General features: G+C 43.4%; 1 protein-coding gene and 1 long non-coding RNA gene across 22 annotated transcripts in view; one reads left to right on the forward strand and one right to left on the reverse strand.

The window, feature by feature from the left end:
- The window catches only part of Mgat5 (alpha-1,6-mannosylglycoprotein 6-beta-N-acetylglucosaminyltransferase), a 337,418-nt gene that overhangs the window by 58,382 nt on the left and 258,870 nt on the right, over nucleotides 1-20,166 (reverse strand). The window lies entirely within an intron of this gene.
- Nucleotides 284-16,701, forward strand: LOC106010449 (uncharacterized). Of its 3 annotated transcripts, none has more exons than XR_015445323.1 (5): nucleotides 284-567; nucleotides 763-846; nucleotides 2,323-2,421; nucleotides 3,267-8,051; nucleotides 11,318-11,473. It is a non-coding gene; the product is annotated as an uncharacterized LOC106010449 (long non-coding RNA). The 3 variants fall into 3 exon arrangements; XR_015445324.1 differs by having other exon boundaries at nucleotides 322-567; nucleotides 7,886-8,051; nucleotides 11,318-16,701; XR_001184257.3 differs by lacking the exon at nucleotides 3,267-8,051 and having other exon boundaries at nucleotides 331-567; nucleotides 11,318-12,516.

Consider the following 20,166-nt stretch of genomic DNA (forward strand, 5'->3'; position numbering starts at 1 on the left):
CAGTTAACTGTCCAGGTGGGTATGGATTTGGGGTGGAATGACTGAGATTTGGGAGATGATGCGTAAAAGCAGCATTGGCGGGGACAGCAAGATCTAACAGGACATGAAGGAGAGGAAGATTCTGTCATCCCACCAAGCCTGGCAGTAACAGCACCATAGCAGAGCCCCAGGGTCATGCCCTTTCCTCAGCAGGCCTGGATCAGGATCAGAGAGCAGGAAAGAGAAAGGTTCACGGCCCAGGGCAAGTGCTGTGAATGGCACAGGCACAGACTTTATCACGTGGCTGGGCTGATGGGTCAGAGTCCCAAGGACTGGAAGGCAGTCACCAAGTCCACTCAGTGCTCACTCACTCAGCTGAAGTCCAGGAGTGGAAAGCTTCCTTATAAACCCTACTTCATGCCTTGGTGAAAACTGTCAACTGTCAATGCCTCCTGAGACAACAGCATGCCACAAGTTCCTTCCTTCATTCTGATTTTGGGTGAATGTCTTCCCTGTGATTTTCTAGGCTTTCCTCAATCTGTTTCTGGACAGAGACTGGTTGAAGCTCTTCAGAGTCCTATCTGGAAGGTAAGAAACCTGGTACAAGTTTTAGTTCTCTTGGAACCACTGGAATAGATCTGGGGTGCCTACTTTATCATGTACAACTTCAAGTTCCTTACATATAAAATGACAGCCTTGATTTGAAGGTCTGTCAACCCATTAAATCCATGACTTTTATTTATTTATTTATTTATTTATTTATTTATTTATTTTTGGTACCAGGGATCGAACTCGGGTCCTTGCATTTGCAAGGCAGGCGGCGAAACCACTGAGCTAAATCTCTGGCCATGACTTTCAATTTATGATGTAAGTAGCTCCTTCTCTGCTTTCTGTGGGGCTTCCCTAGCAGTCTGAAAAGGCAAGGAGGCAGAGTGGCGACCAGTCATTGCTAGATGCTACCCTCACAGCTGCCCTCTCTCCAGAGGACTCACCCCCCCAAGTGAAAAGGACCAGGACTGCTGGCAGGCACACAAAGTAGACCGTTGGGCCACCCTGGGGCACTCCCTTACCTAGAGCTTCCCCAAACAATCTGGCTGAGCTGATCTCCACCTGAGAATCTTCAGCATACTTGGAGCATCCAAAATCCAAAGGGGATCACTTTTAACACCCACCCCTCCTTAGATCAAAGATTAATTTCAGCAATAACCATGAGATGAAATGAGTAATAATCATGACCAGGAAAGAAATGCAGTGAACATTTTTTTTCTGAACTTTGAATACACAATCACATCAATAAATAATTTAAAAAATACTATATATAAAACTAGGAAGTAACAGGTTAATGCTTTTAATCATTTTAATGTAGTTCTCTGTAAAAAGGGAGCAAAAACCCATTACCTTTCTGTCTTGTCTGTTGATCTCTCTGAGCAAAGAGTAAAGAGTAGTATTACATTTTCCATTTTCCAGTGTTAACTGTATATCTGTCAGTGGCTCTACCAAAATTAATAATTCATATATTCACATTAATGGACAGCACTGACAGATTTGTCAACCTGTCTTTACTTATAGTTTATTGAGGAGCATTTTTTATTTATTTCAAAAAGTTTCTTTCAAACGAAGTACACAAATCAGTCACAAAATGACTGCCAGAATACACATCAAATCTGTTTATTTCTGCATGCCAAGATGAAAAGTAATTGCTTTCTTTCAATTTCCAACTTTTTCATATGTGATTATCTTACAACTTGGGGAGAGAGAAAATCTGTCTCCAAAGTTACATTTGGCAGTCCCAAACGGCACATTTCACACGTTGTGATTTTGTAGAAATCTGGGAGGTGGGATCAAGGAGGACCATTTTGCTGGGAAACCAACAAGGGAAATCACAGCACGCGCCAGGCCTGCTTCTGCAGGACAGTATACATCTTTGTTTCACTGTAAAGAGAAGAGGGCATCCCACAGGCCTTACCCTCCTGCCAGCCTCTCATATCCTGAAGCAAAAATGGCGCCGTGAGTTGGATGCAGCACAGACATTAGGCGGGTGTTTACACTCCACCAGGCAAGCACACGCTTCCTGGATTCTTCAGAGACAGCAGGTGGGGTGGGACACCGAGATTGGCTCCATTCATTTGACCGTGAATTAAATAAAACACAGACCAGGCCACAGCAATATGGAGAAACACTAAGTGCTTAATTTACTGTAAAGGAATTAATCCTGTGATTCTATAGTAATATTTGGAGGTATTCCTCACTTTAGAGCCCTAATTAATAATAAACAGCACCTCTCTGGGGACACCAGGATAGCCATAGACTCAGGCAGGTCACAAACTTGTCCTCTGGTTGCAGATCATGACCACAAAGACTGCTCAGGAGGAAGAGAGGCTCCAAATAAGACATCATTTAATGTGCCGGGAAGCTCTCACTGCCAGAGGGACTGTGCTCAGGGTAAGCAGCACTGCTTCAAAAAAACCTAGGGCTTTTTGAAGATCTTTATGCTTGATGGCTCTAACCAGCAGCCTCACAGAATGGAGGGTACTAACTGGATGGCAGAGTAAGGAGAGGCAGGAGTCAGTCTCTCTACACACATACAGCCTTGGCACAAGGAGGCCTGTCCGCACCCCTCACATAGGACTGATGTAACCCGCCCTTCTGGGACCCTGTCCACACGTCTGTAACACTTAGTAGGCAGTTGGTCTCAAAACTGATGCAATCTGGGTTTTTATACCAGCTCTGTGTCTAACTTCTTATGGAATCTGGGCAAGTGCCCAAAGCTTCAAGTTTTCTTATCTGTAAAAGTTGGGACTGTTAAAACTGCCATACTATCTCAAGAGGGGGTTCATAGGAACAAATGCAATTTCTGAAAGTATTATGGTGCGAAGGGGCTACAAATCCCATAACCACATTCTCTCACACACACACTCCCTATAGGCATCTAAAAGTGCTCAGCCAACACTGTTATGGTTGACACAGGGCAGGCCATGAAGTCCAGACAGAGCAGCACCTTCATATGCTTCAGGGCATGCCCTGCCCTCACTAAAACACCTTTTGTCCTTGATGCTGAGGTCCCTGACCCAGGGCTCCCCACCTGTGTGCTAGGGGAGGGCGCGGGCTTGCTTCCATTGTACCACACAGCTCTGATGAGTTTCTAGTTTTAAACTCGAATGCATAAGCACTGTGCTTGTTAAATTTCCTGTCCAAGGCATTGTGCCCATGCCATGTGCATTAGTACCCACGGCTTCCCAATGATGGATGTGTCAGCTGGTAAAAATGTGCATAATCTCTCCCCTCAGAATACCAAGTGTCAACAGTCGCTGTTGTAGGCTGGGACATGGCATGTGACAAACCAGGCCATTTAAAGCACAAATCTCTCTTGGGCTCCTTCCTTCCCTGTTGGATCAAAATAGGAGCTATCTTCCAAATCCCAGGCACGATCTCCTCAGTGCTATGGAGGTATTTGGATGGAGATCCTGATTGAGCACAGCACCGAGAGTCCCTTTTGAAGGACAACTGAGAAGCAGGCTTTATGGGAGGGCTGATTTTAAGAGGGAAGCCCAAAATACCCTCCCTGTTTCGCTCCTTGAAATAAATCACATGTCTCTCAAAATTTTCATGTTTCAGTTCTGATTTCCTGAAATCATGAAGATAGCAGAATAAAAGTGATCAGCCTAATTAGAGCCCATTCCAATCCAAAATGCTGCCAATAAATATATTTAGAAAGGAAAAGCAGTTTAAGTGACAATTTAGAAGCAGCAGTTTGAAAACAGGGACAACCAACATATACTGGGAAAGCAAAGCTGAGGTCTCACCTTTGTCAGTCATTTTGGAAAATCTCTCTCTGGCTTTCTATATCCTTCTCTCCCCACACAATCCACACTCTATCCATCCCCTCTATTTCTCGGGTACCACTCGAGCTCTGCTCCTACACCAGGTCCACCCTAATGGGCCTACAGAGGAATAGTAAAAGGGGTGCAGAATCTGTAGCCAGGAAATTGAGCTTTTAGACTTAGCGCTACCTTTGGCTCTGTGCTCTTGAGAAGCGGTTTCACCTACCTGACCCCAGATTCTCCAGGTTATAATCATCCTCTCTCCTGGGGAGCCCCAGAGGATCATAGCAGATGGCAAGGACAGGTGACTTCAACTACACAGGATTCTTCTCATGACTTCTCAAACCTTTCTCCTCTACCCCATGTCCACAGCTGGTATGGACTAACTGTGTCCCCTTAAAATTCACAAGTTGAGGTCCTAAACCACCAAGTGGGGCCTTTGGAGACAAACAGATTATGGGAATCAAGCCCTTGCAGATGGGATTAGTGCCTTTATAAAAAGAGATCAGAGATCTAGCTTTCTTTCTTTCTGACCCAAGAGGAAGTAGGTTGCCTACAATGCAGAAGAGAGCCCTCACCAGGACCCAACCATGCCAGCACCCTGATTGTGGTCTTCTAGCCTCCTGAACTGTGAAGAATTTATAAGCCACTTGGTCTATGGGACTTTGCGACAGCAGCTGGGTTGGATTAAGCCAAGGGGTACATAACTGTGGTTTTCAGTCTTGGTTCAAAAGATGCTCTACTGGTTTCCCATACCATTCTGCTGCCACCACCCCAGGGAGCCCCTTTGGAGTGCTCAGGGTGCACCTTATTCTTGACACTTTACTCAAGCATATCCCATCACCCCAACTTTCTCAGCATTATTATGCTTTTAGGCAACGAACCCCCCTGATCCTCTAGTCATTGCGGTCTCCCACCTTATTAAACACTACTTGAGCATACAGTCTGTTGCTTTCTGTTAAGTGATTCAAAGCTTTGGGAGGAAGGACCTGGTCACATCCATCTGTGATCATTAATCTGATCACTGGTCAGTTCCTGGGGGAAGGACCAAGACAGATCTATCTGTGACCACTGGTCTAGATCATCAGCATAAGTGATTCAACACACACCTGCCAAATTACAGAGGCAGAGGTCCAAGAAACAAAGACCTTGAGGGTTTGAAACAAGACAAGGAATAAGTGATGCTTATCCAATGAGAGAAATCACAGAGGTGGGAAGTTGTCCACTCCAATGGAGAGCAGGGCCAAATAACCCGATATTTCAAAGGAAAACTGCTACGACTATTTTAGCAAAAACCAAAGGCCACTATATTATTAGCAGGGAGGAGGGTCGGTGTTCACATACTAAAATGCCTGTCATGGATTATAAGTTTGTGTTCACTGATAGCCCAGACACCACGTGCAAATACCAGTAGTAGGGGCAAGTTAAAGCCCTTTGAGAGATTCTACATTTAAAATAATATAGTGTTCTTTCATGTGATTCAAATGAAATTTAATTTCTGAAAACAAAAGAATATACACTGAAATTAAAAATGTCTTTAAATTTTGTGATTTTTAAAAAGTTAACTGAAATTGAATTTTGTTTGGTGTCTGGTTTATTTGGAGGGTATTATTGCTATGAGGGAACCTCACAGTGACTCATCTAAGGTATGAAGTCCAAAGTGGGATGCATAAGATGATTCCGAGACACACACACCCAAGAAAACGTTCATTTATAGTTCTCATCATTTTAATAATGAGCCCTGCATTGTAACAGTATTACACATTCTTAGTGATAAATTAACATCCATACATTAGGAAGTTGTGCTCAACATTTTTTCATTGGCAGGGCTGTAACTATCAAAAAGAAACTAAAGACCAAGAGGTAATGCAGTCCTGGATAGAAGCTTGCAAATAACCACTGGCCTACAGTGAAGCGGCCAAATCATATTCTGTTGGTATAAATTTCTCCTCATGAAAATGGTTGGAAAAAATGGATGAAACCCCACCATGCTTCATCTGGTCTGGTTATCTGCCATTCTCAGTTTAGAAACAGTAACTGTAAAAGGAGAACAAAGGTATTTGGCAGAATGTGGGAAAGAAAGCATGAACAAGTTCATTATAAAGATTCAAAAGAGGTGGCATTTGGCTTCCTCTGACCTTAACAGAATTTCTGAGCTCAGAACTACATACTTAAGTCTCCAAGAGAGACTGAGGCAAAAATATGAATACTCTAAATTTAATATAGGAGCAGCTTGGCATAACCCACATGAGTTCTGATTCCAAATTTGTTCAGGTCACCTTCACACACCATTAGCTCAGTTACCCACCAAGACATCTGACACCATATGTTTATGACTGCAAGCCTCAGGGTCTCCAGGAAAAAATTAATCACCGAGGACCTATCTAGCCGGGTGTCTGATGGTTCAGCTGTTAGAACATATAGAGGCAGCACAGAGGCTGAGGCTATACTCAGAAAAATTAAAGTGAGAAAGCTTCCCTTCAAAACAGCAGCAGAGCTGGGAAGCAGAAGGCGCTAGCTCACTGCAGATGCTGTCCAAGTCTGCTTCCTAGAAGAACTTTTCAGATGGTCCTCAACTCGGCATTTATAGGCTAACTTACTAGTCAATATAGCATCAGAAAGAATAACTGCAACAGAATGAAAAACATCAAATAACATCACACATTAAATTAAGTGAGCTCAGAGAGACACACTATCACTAGCAGTACTAACAAATAATTGTGTGTAGGAAATGATTCCTATCAATGTGGAAGGCTGAGGAAGGAGGTCTGCAAGTTTGAGCCCAGCCTGGACAACTTAGCATCTCAGCAAGAGCCTGTCTCAAAATAAAAATAAGAGGCTGGGGATGTAGCTCGGTGTTAAGAGGCCCTGGGTTCAATCCCCCATATGGTTTAAATGAGAGGAGGAGGCGGCGAGGGTAGGGTAGGAGAGAAAGAAGGGGAGACTGAGAAGCGGGGGACAAACTAACCAGACATTATGTACTTACAGATGTTAAGACAAAGCAGCCTTGCCGAAATCAACCCTAAATTTGCTCAAACTGCTATATCTTATCTACCAATTTCAGAAAAGCAGCAGGGAGAAAAAAATGGCAAACCACATCAGGGGTATGTGATTAACGAAGTTCAGACTGTGGGCAGCTCTGCAGGATAAATAACCTAGTTTCTTCAAAAATAAACTTCTATTAAAAAAGACCCAAGGAATAGACCCAATCATACCACTGGATCTCATCTGCATGATCATTTGAATAAAATATTTAGACAATCTAAGAAATCTTTAGACTGGCTGCATATTTTACTAACTCACTGTAAATGAAGTTTAGTTGTGATAATTTTACTGTGGAGTTTTTAAAAAGAGCATTATATTTTAGAGATGTATACTAAAATACTTTAGGATAAAAGAGTAAGATGTCTTGGATCTGCTTCAAAATAATTTGGACAGTGGGTAGGAGAATAAAGATAAACCATGATTAGCGGTGAGTTGATAACTTATGAAGCTGGGCAACAGGTACCTCGGGACTCATTATGCTATTCTGAGAAGTTTTCCATGACAAAATTGAAAGAAAAGAGTTACCTTATTTTGAGAAAACCTTAGAAGCGGAGAGAATGAACTCATTTTGGGTCTCCCTGGTTTTGGGGGGGGCGGGGCACCATCTGAACGTCAGATGCCTCTAGCCTTACACTCAATTCTGTGGGTCCCTTTGTACATCTTTTGAGCATCCCTCTAAAATCCAAGGCTCTGGTTCCCATCGGGCCAAGCTGGTGATGTTGGAGTCTTAGCTGCTTCTTATCAGTGGGACCCATGTGATTATAGGATTATGGGTGGGAAACAACCTGATACTTCCCCCTGGAATTGGAGTTTTCATCCCTAGTCTTCTGTTCCGAAGCTCCTGGGGACATATTTGGATATTCAACTCTCTGAAGCTATGAAAAGGCAGTTTCTTCTCAATACTTCTTTTTTTTTTTTTGGTACCAGGGATTGAACTCGGGTCCTTGCGCTTGCACAGCAGGCGGCCAAACCACTGAACTAAATCCCTGGGCCCCCTTCTCAATATTTGTCCCTTCTTGTTCTGCTTCTGTGTTGTCCAGGCCTGGATCACAGGATGAGGACAATTTCTCTCCTCCTACTCTCCAGTATGAGGTGGCACAAGGCATGAGCTTTGCTCTGGTCAGATCTGGGGTGTCCTCCAAAGCCTCGTGTACTGGAAGGTGACCGAGTCACAGGGACACTACTCATCTGTAGGTTGGTCCCCTGGTGAGTTCACAGCTAACTTGCTCTTCAGAGGTGGTCACTGGGGTGTGTGTCACTGGAAAGGTACATCCCCTTCCCTGACACCTGCCCCTCTGCTTCCTTACCACCATGGCCCGAGCAGTGTTTTTCTGCCATGCTCTTCCATCATACTGTTTCTGTCTTGGAGCCAGTCCTCTGTGGGCTGAAACTTCTGAAACTGGGAGTCAATATAAACTTCTTTTTCCTAAGTTGTGGGTGTTGGATATTTTGTTTCAATGACGAGAAAGTGACTATGACACTGCTGAACAGAACTTCTAGCAGACATGGCCCAGCCATACTGGTGAGCCTGGGGCATTACATGTGCTTAGCTCTACAAACATCCCAGTGAATCCTGGCAACCACTTAGGAAAAACACAATGCTGCTTCCACATCACAGATGGTCAAACTGAGCCCAAAGAGAGCAAGAAACTTGCCTAAGATCGTCTACTAAGTTAGCAAGCAGAAGTGGAATTGGGACACAGCTTTCAACTGATACTCTATGAAATCTGATTTCTGGGTCGGCTAGAGAAAATGCATCATACCTATCTTTTATCGGGCCAAGTGGTCTCTGGTACACTCTTATTGTAGTAGTATTTGTGTTGTTCTCTATTTTTATCTTTACCTCAATTTTTCCTTACCCTGAGATGTCTCATTTAAGCATGTTTCCTAGACATATAACAATACCCTCCCTACCATTTCACCTAATACAAAAGTTAGCTTAGCACATTCATCCCCCCTCCACCCTTTCCATTCTGAACACAATCTTACTTTTATTTGGACAGAAATGGTCTAGTGAAAAGCCCACCATTTCCCAGTTTCCCTAGCTACTAAGGGTAGGAGATCTTTAATTAAGTTTCCTATGAAAGTTCTTTAGAGTGGGCTGCCTTCCTTTCTTTTGTATCCTAAGTAGACTAAGATGAGACTGGAGCTTGTCTAATGGCAGGAGTTCTAGCAGCCGTTTTGGATTAAGAAGTAAATTTGAGATGAGTACAATTACTTAGTATAGCAGAGTTGGAAATCAGAAACAGCCTGGGTCCTAATGATAGGCCACAACAGCAGCTCTCACTTGCCTTTTTTAAGTGGGTGAGAAAGGAAATCCTTGATTTATTTAAAAGATATTTGTACAGTGTGTATTCTAATACATTCAAATGCAGTTCCTAAGGTAAGTATTAAACCCAGTCACATTTTGACTTTAACATAAATACCCTATTTAGTCACTGATTTGAAGGACATTCTTTATAAAACCTCTGAGGTCATTTCTCATCAATAGCTTTGTTCAAACATTTCCTAATTTGCCTCTGACAGCTTTTTATACCCTGACACTTAACTGATTTTCCCTAGTCTGGTCACAAGCTAATTTTGCACATTTAAAAATAACTCATCATTTTATTCTGCATCAGAACGTTTACCCTGATGTGCTTTTGAGGATTTCTGTCACCATAATACAGTATTTCCAGTCCACACTGTGCTGTGATTCTGGTTGATAACAAGGTGCTACTTACACCTTATCTCCCCTTCCAGGAGCCTGAGCTGCTGATTAGCACCTCTTCTGCTGGCTATTCCACATTCTCTCCGGCTATTACAACCATCCTGACCTTACTGTATATGCTGGAGTAAAAACTGCTCTGCTTATCTTCCTTCCAATTGGCATTCATCAAAGTCTAATCTGTATTGTCTCTTCCTCCTGAGAACACTCAATATTATTCATCTTCAGTGGCTTTAAAATCTTTCCCTGGTGTTACATTGCCAATAATTTTTTATTTTCTTGCTGCTATACCTTACACATGTATGGATATAATTTTATAAATACGCAACTTTATATGTACACATTAAAAAATTCACACATATGTCTAGAACCCGATCTTTAAGCTTTACTTTCTAGCCTATCCTCAAATTTGAGGGGTATTAAAAACAGTACTTGCCGGGGATTTAGCTCAGTGGTTCTGGTGCCTGCCTCGCAAGTGCAAGGACCCAAGTTCGATCCTCGGTACCAAAAAACCCCCCAAAAAAGCCAGTACTGCCCTCCACTCCCAGTCTATCACTGGTGAGGGGCCGCTGTGCATGGTGGGGCCCAGCTGATGTGCGCACACTAGGTCTCGCCACTTAGCAGTGGAGAGGGGCTTCAGATGGCTCAAGAAGTATTAAATTTAATGACTCTACAACCTTACTTTCACTTTTCATTCCCCTTGGATTTAACATACATTGTGCTACAAATGTGCTATCCTGACATAACAGCTAACCTGAAATTCTTAATGCTTATTTGATGCCTCCTTGGGTTTGGCCAGCTATTGGGATTCAGATTCTCCTGCTCAATACAGCTACTTGATTTTCAATATTATTTGGAGGGAAAAACAAAGAAGAGAGACAGAGATGGGGGCGGGGGATGGGAAGTGAAGAAAGGAGCAAGTTCTGATGAAACACGTTTCTCTGATGCAAGGGTGCACACACATGAAGCACATGTAGGAAACAGTGCCACCTGAACATGTCTGTTTGCTTCAGTTCACATGCGATTTTTTCTAGCATGTCAGTATTTTTTTAGAATCAGTAACAGCAGGAGAATGCAAGACATACTCCGCCAGCTGCATGCAGCAAGCCACAAAAGAACAGTGCCCTACACCTGGCCTCCCTCCTGCTGTGGCAGAGCCAGAGGCCCTGTCATGGATGTGCTCCTGCAGGTTATCTTTCAACGTGAGGGCCAGGAGTGTCTCACCTAAAGCTGCAAACCATCCTGACCACCCTCTCCGGGATGCTGACTGGACCATTTTAAAAGCAATGTTATGTGTTTACTACAGAATTACTTTCAGGGCTTTAAATGTCTTTATAACTCTGTCTCCATTTTTATTGCCATTTTTATTTTTCTGAAACTGCTGTCATTCAAAGTTGTCCAGATTTGTAGTTTGTTGCCACCTTCCTTTCCTGTAATTTTTTTTAAGTCTGCAATTTTGCAGTTTTTAAGATTTTTTCAGAAATGTAGATAGCATGATATAGCAAAACTGTACATCCAAATTCCAAAAGGGTGGGTGCTGGGCCTGTAGCTCAGGGGCAGAGACCTTGCCTAGCATTCAAAAGGCCCTGGGTTCCATCCCCAGGACCATGAAACACAAAGGCCCAAAGAAGTAAACAAAAAATAATGGCACCAAAGTAAATTTGAGGAATTTAAAATAGTTTGTAAAAATCAAATAGTTCTTAAGAGTCAATTTGCCTTCTTAACAACTGATTTTTAACAGTTTTTCTCATGTTTGATATTTCAGAGGAAAGGACGGCTTGGTTCTTAAAACATCACAAGGTTGGCTGGAGCTAAACAGGTGAAGCAGAAAGAAACATGACCCCACCGTCCCGGACACAGTGGCGTTAGGAGCAGAGGAGAAGCACACTGTTAAAGAGGACAGTGGAAAGGGAGGCACAGGGCAGCCTGCGGGGCAGTGGGGTCTAAGGGGACAGAAAACCAGGCAGAGTTGGCATCTGGGTCAGGGGTCCACAGCTTGCTTTTGCAAAGGCCAGACAATAAATGTCCCAGGCTTTGTGCATGGTGAGGTTCTGTTCTACTCAGCTCTGCCAGAGAGCAGCAAACAAATGTGTGTGGATGTGCCCCAGTGGACGTGTAGGGAACACTGAAATGTGAACTGCACACAATTCCCCTATGGCCTACTGGATCCTTCTTCTTAACCATGTGAAAATGTAAAAATCATGCTTAGCTCACAGGCCATACAAAAACAGGTGCGAGGAGTGTAGGGTGCAGTCGTGAACCTAATTTTGAGCTTCCAGACATGCTATGGGTGAAATTAACTCCTGTATTATATTTAAAAAACTGAGTATATTTCTGCCAACTGACCAAAGTAAGTAGCAGTAGCAGTTAATATAGCCCGGGGTGGCCAGCAGGAGGAAGATAATTTCAAAAGTAAATTTTCTTTTTGATACCGAGGATCCAACTCAGGACCTTGCGCTTGCCAGGCAGGTGCAGTGTCACTGAGCTATATCCCTGGCCCAAAAGTAAATCATTTAATGAAATACAACACAATAGCTAGATTAGTAATGAGATATGTAACTAATTTTTTCTTTCAGTTTTGATTTAAACTGGACGTATTTTGTGTTTTATAAGAAAAACAGAAAGCTCATTAAATTGTCTATCATTATTTAAATAAACAGGGAGAAAATTAAACTCAGGTGAGTATGTCAGTGGCTTACCATGACAATTCTTATCTACCCACAGCAGACACTGTTACTCTGCATTTTTTATTCAGCCTAAGAGGGACAAGTAGCTGATCAGCTAATAGAATCCTTCAATACAAAAAATGAAGAGCGGTGCCCATACACTGGAAACATTTTATTTAAACCTAAAACTATAATGCAATCTCTAAAATTTGTTTAAAGTGTCACATAAATGTACAAACACTTGAAAAGCAAGTAAAATGCCAGCTCCATCATTTTACTGTTGTCTTGACTACCCATAATTTGACATCTTTCTCATGAGATCTTCTCCTCAAACTTGCCAGGTAGAGAATGAGGAAACAAGCTCAGAGAAGACAGGTAGTGTGCTCAGGCTACAGTGCTGAGTGATGAGGAGGCAGGAAAGGGCTCTGCCTCTAACCCACACACCCTCTTCTCGCCTACTCTATCTGCAACACTGCGAAGGAGGAAGATGCACCTGCTTATTAACGGCACAAAGCTAAACCCAGGTGAAAAGGACTGCTGTTTTCTTAAAAGGCTAACTTAGGGCTGAGGATTTAGCTCAGTGGTGCTGCCACCTGCCTCTCAAGGGTAAGGTCCTGAGTTCGACCCCCAGTACCAAAAAAAAAAAAAGGCTAGCTTAAATGCAAGCATAAATGACAAATATTATGCGTTAATAAGATGACAATCACTACCCTTTAGTCAGCATTTACTATGCCCTAGAACAGTACTAATTGTGCATAATTCTAGTTTACTCCTCTCAAAAACATGTGAGATAAGTAGTAGTATGCCTTATTAGTAGATGAAATTCACAAAAGCTGGCAGGTGAAAGTCAAGGATGGGAAAGACTGGGCCAGAACACTCTCCCCTAATCCCTTTCTTAATGCTACTCTACTTTGAGTGAGATTGAGTGGGGTAATGCTGAGAGGAAGTGGAACTTTTATGAGGTAGAGACTAATGGAAGGTGGCCCCAGCATGGGGGATGCTGCTCTAGAAGTGGATGAATACAGTTTTCTTGAGTCTCTGCTTAGTTTTCATGAAAGTGGGCCATCATAGGAGCCAGCCTGGTCCTCCCAGTCTCTCTGGCTTCCTATCCCTCCTGTTGTCTCTTCTACATGTGTTCCCGCCCAGTTGTGATGTTATTCACCACGAGGCATTCACCACAGGCAAGTAGTGCCACGTTCTTGGAGCTCCAGACCTGTGAGCTAAACAAAGTTCTTTTCTTTACAAACTACCTATCCTCAAGTCTTTTGTCACAGCAACAGAAAACAGACTGATACAGACACTGTCCTCATCTTAGAGAAAGGAGGCTTTCAGCAAATCTTTCTTGAAAGCTTACTACATACATTAGGTACTACATTTGGTACTCCTTAACATTCCTTTTCTCATCTCTACAGTCCTATTACTTATGTATACGCATCAATCATTCTTTCTCTAGCAGGTGAGAAAACTGAGTTGACCAGAGTTAAAACATGCCCAAGGTCGCAACAAAAGTGATAGAGTCAGATCAAGTGCAGAGCCCATGGTCTAATTCATCTACCACAAGAAGGGCACTAAAATGCAAACTACTATTCCCACCTCCCTTTTTTCTTTTCAATGAAAAGTGCTGAGCGCTTATCAACAGGGCTTGGAAAAGAATTCATTCTTCTACAATTGGCCCAGCTCCAACCAAGTGTTCATATTTTATACTCTTAAAATATTTCTTCTGTATTTCCTGTGGCCAGGGCTTGGCTGGGCAATGGGGATACAAATGTGAATGAGACCATAGGGCAGCTGCCCTCAGAAAATTCGAGGTCCAGCTCAAGAGACCTAATCCCATCAGAGGCAGCATTGGTCCACAGAACAACTTCGCTGGGCTTCCAGGTGCTGGCAGGCTACCCCTGCCTGTGGGCTGCCTGTATGAAACTTAATCTTGGAGCTCCTTATCCAGCTGGTGAAGGGAAGCCCTCGAAAGTTACAGATGTTACCTCACAAGGACAAGAAACTACTTACACTGAGATCTCTGTCTGTTGCTAAGCCGTGACTCATCTGGCTTTTGGGTCACAGCCACAGTAACATTTCCTTTTTATTTTATTCCTTAAAGAACAAAAGTGGAAGGGAATGCTTGGAGACAAAGAATAAGAGCAAGATAATATAATATTTAGAACAAACACATTCTTTTCTGAAAGGCCCCAGGCAAAAACTTCGTATCTGCTTTATCAGACCATTGTTAATTCATTATAGGAAAAGTCCAAACAGAAGAAGAATTGAGAATTTATCTAAGAAGAAGAATTTATCTAAGAAAAAGATAGGGAAGAGTAAGGGAGTGAAGAAACAGCAGAGAAGAGAAGGTGGGAGAAGGGTGGGAGAAAGGAATAGAAAATCAGAGGCAGGTAGCTAGCTATATGATTGTGAGGATTTAGGGTAGAAATTATCCCATCTAGTGTGCATGCAGAGCTGGATTTCTTCAACAGCCACAACATAATCATCCCAAAGTGCCAGGCACTGTACTGCGTTCTCATCTATAATCCCCATCTGAAGTAATCCAGACACCCCTGGGAGCTGTGTTCTATTATCATCCCCATTCTACAGTTGAGAACACTGAGGCTTATACTATTAGCTAAGCATCAGGTGAAAGAGTACACAGTAAGTTGGCAGAGCCTGGAAAAAAGCTTGCCTTTGCTCTTAACTGCCATGCTCCCTGGATTAAGGGTTACACAGACGCTTCTGTGGCTGATGCTGGTAGAAGTAAAACAGAGAAAAATTACAGAAGATGAGAACCTTGTGATTAACTCTGCTTCTCAGCTGCAACGTCTCAACCTCATGAGTGTACCTTGTTCCCACCACATGGTCCTCACTGTCTCATCTAGCACTCACGTGTAGGATCCCAATGCGGCAGAAGCTACTTGTGAACCAGACACAAAATCATTTTGTTCCTGTATCACCCTTCAGCGCCCTCTACTGACAATGCTCTAGTGCCAGCTACAAAGGGAAAATGTCTCTAAGGCTCAGATTGGTTTTCAAAGAGCAATCAGAAAGGGTAAATTTGGAGCAGCAGTACACAAATACTGGCATGCTTGCTTATCCTTTAGGACAAGGTCAGGGGACTGGGTGTAGCTGGAGATGTTCTAAGAGGGATGAGAGAGGAGAGTTAGAGGAGGAGGTTGGATATGTGCGAGGTATAGTGAATACTGTGTGGACTGTGGCAAAGGCTGTGTTATAATTAACCCTGTGGTACCTACCTACACCCATCTGGTGCTCTTCTGGAATGAGCATTAGCCAATTCTCTCTAAAAAAGGAGTTGTAGGCCCTTCTACCCCAGAAGACAGGAGTGGAGAGATAGGTGGAGAAACAGGACCAATTATGAAAAAAGTCAACAGTTTTGATGGCCTTCCATGATCAAGTGACAGCATCTGGTGAAGGCAGGGAACTAGGAGGACAGAAATGCTTTTGCTTTGTCTCTACTGATGCTATGTTGCTTTTGTCCACTGGCTCTGTTCTCTCTCCTCCAGCTGAGAAGGTGTGTGCTGTGATATCGTTAGAAAAATGAGATGGGATTCGTCCAACTCAAAAATGGACCATCTTGCAAAAATCACATCTCTTACCTCCTGCCTTCCCCTTTAATGCCTCCTTGGGATCACATGACATGCTTAACCATTCAGTTCTTCATGTAAAAATTTCCAACATTTGCCGGGTCAGTATTTCTGACTCTCTTAGCTCCCCGAGGGCAGACATGTCCTTCCTAGTCCCAATTTTCAAGGAAGTTCCTGCTAACTGATTCTCGATGCCAATAAGGAACACAGAAAATTAACAGAATCTTTAGAATAAGGGTTTATTTCACTTATTTTGCAAATAAAGCAAATAAGTATAGCCCATCCCACTTTCACTAATTCTGTATAAGAGATTTCAAGTCTCCATACAGAATCTTACAGTACTTTTCCTTAAAATCTGTCCCAGGCCATCACGGACATATTCTTGATTTTGAGGGCCTGGTCAGAGGAAAGAAAGAAGGAGGGGTAGCATTCTTAGCAGCCCAGTGTAATGGCTTTAGGACAAGCTTCATTTGAAATCTTGACCACCTGAAGGACCTTGACGTCTACTTGGCTCAGTTCTTTCCTTCAAAACTGGGATCAATAACAGTACTGACTTCATAGTTATTGTGTGGGCCTCACCTGGCACATAAGCAGCACTCAAATGTTAGCCATTATCATTATCATCATCTCCAAAGGAATTCAGTGGGCTCAAAAACAGGATGAAGGAGGGAAGAAACAAGAGGCAGAGAGCTGTAAAAATTTCAATGGAGCAGCAATAACTCCAGGGCTCCCTAGAGCTCTGGTGTCCCTAGAGGCTAGACCAGGACTCTGGATTTATTTCAAGCGCAGATGGGCTCATTCAGTACCCCAGCCAGATTTGATAAATGTTATGTATATAACTTTGATTTAAGTATAAAATCACACACAGTTGCTATATATCACTTCAGATGCACACACATTGTTACATCTAAAAATATTTTCTATTGGTTTATCATTTTTGCAATGTCACAATATTTTTTGTAATAAAGTGGATTCTGTTTCCAACAAATAGCCCATATTATAAAGTCTCTCAATCTGTATTTCTTATATGAAACTCCATCAACAAGCTCTGTATGAGAAGGGACCGTTTCAAGGTCTCAATGACATGGCTCTGCACTGATGTAGCAGGTTCCACAAGGGCAAATCCTTTAATCAGTTTCTACCAAAATTATTCAAGTACTCCAGCTGGCATGGGAGCAACTTGAGTGTCTGTCCACATTAACACTTCACTAACCTGTGCTAAGCTAGTATAAACACCCACCAGAAAGAGATCAGACCTCCCTTAGACCACCCAGCACAAGCAACTGGCTTGAGTCTCATTCCCAGATTTATAAATTGCTCCATTTTGAAATGGTACTTCTAGTTTGCTCTTCTCTTTAAGAAGTAGGCAGAAATTCATATCTCTGTTTCCTCCTACTGCCACGATTCTGATGCACTAGCTGAGTTTCTGAGCATGGATATATGGACCACAGGGAAGTCACTTCAAGGCATCCTTTTTAGGTGTGTTTCAACTTCTAGTGTCAAAGGGGAATGGGCACTATTGTCCCAGGAAGAAGCTGGGGAGAAGAACCCTTAGGGATTTTTACACCTGCACCAAGTAAACACATCTAAGTTCCCTTCTCCGCAGGAAGCCTTCCTTGAGTTGAGGGTGTAGAAGTGTCTTTGGCAGCCTTCCCACAAGTGGACAGCACAGCCTCAGCAGGACTAAAATGCTGGAAGGGGTGGTGCAGAAAGACAATTCACTGTTTTGCCACAGTGACCAGAATCTGCGTACTGAACAGGGAGACCATCTCCTGCCTGGCACAACTGACCACTGTCCAGACGGGATCTGCACAGGTCTGTCTCCTTATGGAGTCACTCTACTTTTACAAGAATTTGGATTCTGCCTAAAATTCTCATCCAAAGCATGTTTTCCCATAAACTGTGCTTTAATGATGTTATATCTAGGGGAAAACATAATCAACATGATTACCTCATTTTTACAAATCTGTGCCCGATCACATTCAGAAGGCCATGCCTTTTGGACCATAGTAAATTCAGACACATTACCAGTCTGTTTTCCAAGAACAATCTTAACCCCTTCTTCACTTGGAACAATCTTGCATTGCTTTTATGACAACTTTCTTTGTGAATGCTGTGGTTTCTCCGAGGAGCACTAGTCACCTGGGCACTGAACACCCTTCAGTCACTCTGTGAGGTGTCGCCTCCTCAGCCTCCACGGAGCTCGGCCTTTTCCACAACTGGATTCACTCAATGAATTCTGTTCATGGAAGTGCCTGCTCTTCTCTCTCTTTGCTCTGAGACAGCAACTTCTTTTCCCATCTCTCATCACTATTGTTCCCTTATCAGCTGCCAAACTGCTAAGGCTGGAGGAATAGGAAAAAACCCTCCAGGCAAATTACAACCACAACAGCTGTGTTTACTAAGAGCTAAGAATGAACTCATCCCAGCACTATTAGAGAAGGGGCAGCAATTGGGAACCTTCCAGAAGCACCCCACCCTGGGGATGTTCGCTGGCTGCCTGAGCCTCCTGTTTCCCAAACCAGTCCTGGCTTTTGGAAGAGAGTTCTGCTGAGCACCAGGGGCCTCGTTTTCACTCACACCACTTTTATGTTTTCTTTTCACAGCTGCAGTCAGTTGCACTTGGTTGTTTATGTCGTTTTGAGGGCTCCTAGTCATGCTAGCTGGCTGGGGGTCCTCCTGAGGGGCACAGTAACAAAACTACCCTCCACATGTCTCTCGGACCACCTTGAGAAGGCCTAGAATTCAACCACTCATCATTCAAACCTCAGGACCCTTAGAAGGGGCCTCTCTAAAGTGTAAATGTCACCACAAAAAGTATGACATCAAGAAAGCTAACAGTCCTCCACACCTTAAGGTGGGCTGTTGATTCCAAATGTCTGAAGCTTCATTTTATCACCTGTGAAGCTGACGCATGCTTCCCAACCTATGAGGATATGCTTTGTGGCTAAGATCTGTACAAATTGTTACTTGAATTCCAGGGTTAAAGGGCATGCATCATTATAATCTGTATCAGCTAGCTGCATCCTTGAATGGATTAACTAAGGTGATTGGGTATTACTATAGTAACCAGGGGGACAAGTCCATGGGGGAGTGAGGAAGGCCATGTGCCTGGCCAGTTGTATTCAACAGCAAACACAGGAACACAGGGTGCAGCCTAGATACAACAAGGGCACAGCAGTGTCTTCTACAGGCTTTACACAAGGAGAACAAATGATTACGGTTTTTCTAATCTGGGAAAAAGAGTCCCCACCTAGCACAATGTTTCTAAGATTTGCCTATGTGGAACACTTGCTGAACATCCAGTCTCCCAGGTCCCTTCCCTGGAGATTGGGACCAGAGTAGGCTGAGCAGGGGTGGTGGCATCCCTGATGGTACTTGTGATCAGAAAAGGGTTTTTTGTTCGTTTTTAAAATGCTTACTAAAGTTCTAAGGATGAACTTAAGCTTCCCTGCCTTTCCTTGAAACAAAGGCTGGAAATCTTAACAAAGCCCCCCCCCCCCCACGAATGCTACCTGAGAGGGTCACACGAGGTTCCTGCCTGGACCTACTGCTTGAAGGTGTAACCATGTGGGGCTCTATTGGCTGTGTACTGAGGAGGGCTTTTGACTCACAGGTGGAAGTCTGAAACTTTATTGTATTAGAAAAGAACAGTCAGCCAACAGGCTCAAAGTCCCAGTGCAGGGTAGGGTGCCAGGTATTTTTCCCATCTAGTCCAAGCCCCATCCATGACAAAGAAGAAAACCAAGTTTCCATCCCAAGCACAACTGGGCAGAGGCAGCCATGGCAGTGCATATCAGAGGTGAGCTGTCCACTGGCACATGCTCTTGCGCTGTCTCCAAAAAGAAGACACCTAAATCTATCTGCAGATTTCAGGAAGTAGGGTTCTTGCTGGAGCTGCATAATGGAAAGGGGGCACTGATTTTCCTCTCTGCTCACCCTTATGCCCTAAAACTTCAGACTTCCCAACAGGCAGTAGTCAGGTCTGGATGAGGTGGTCCAGATTATTCATGGGATTTGTCATTCCAAAGTTCCTTTTGTACTTACTTCACCCTCCTCAGGGGAAACCTTTTCCCTCTCAAAGCAGCTTCCCCAGTGTAAAGTGTGCAAACACAAACACTGCTAGGGTCAAACAGGTCATGGTGACTACAAAAGTCATCAGAAAGACTGTCATCCTGGGAACCACCCAGCACCCATCCATGGGAACAGTAACTGCTCAGCTCCAGACAATCTTGGGCGTGTGAGGCATGAGAGTTCAATTTGTGGCTGCCCCTGTTGCTTTAGGCACAAACTTACATACTGATGTGGGCTACTACTACCAGGCTGTGGCCAAGCTTTGAATCCATGGAGCGTTTCCTTCC

Source organism: Heterocephalus glaber, unplaced genomic scaffold (assembly GCF_053883595.1).
Source record: "Heterocephalus glaber isolate CG9 unplaced genomic scaffold, H.glaber_assembly_v1.0 deba00000347, whole genome shotgun sequence".
NCBI classification, from domain to species: Eukaryota; Metazoa; Chordata; class Mammalia; order Rodentia; family Bathyergidae; genus Heterocephalus; species Heterocephalus glaber.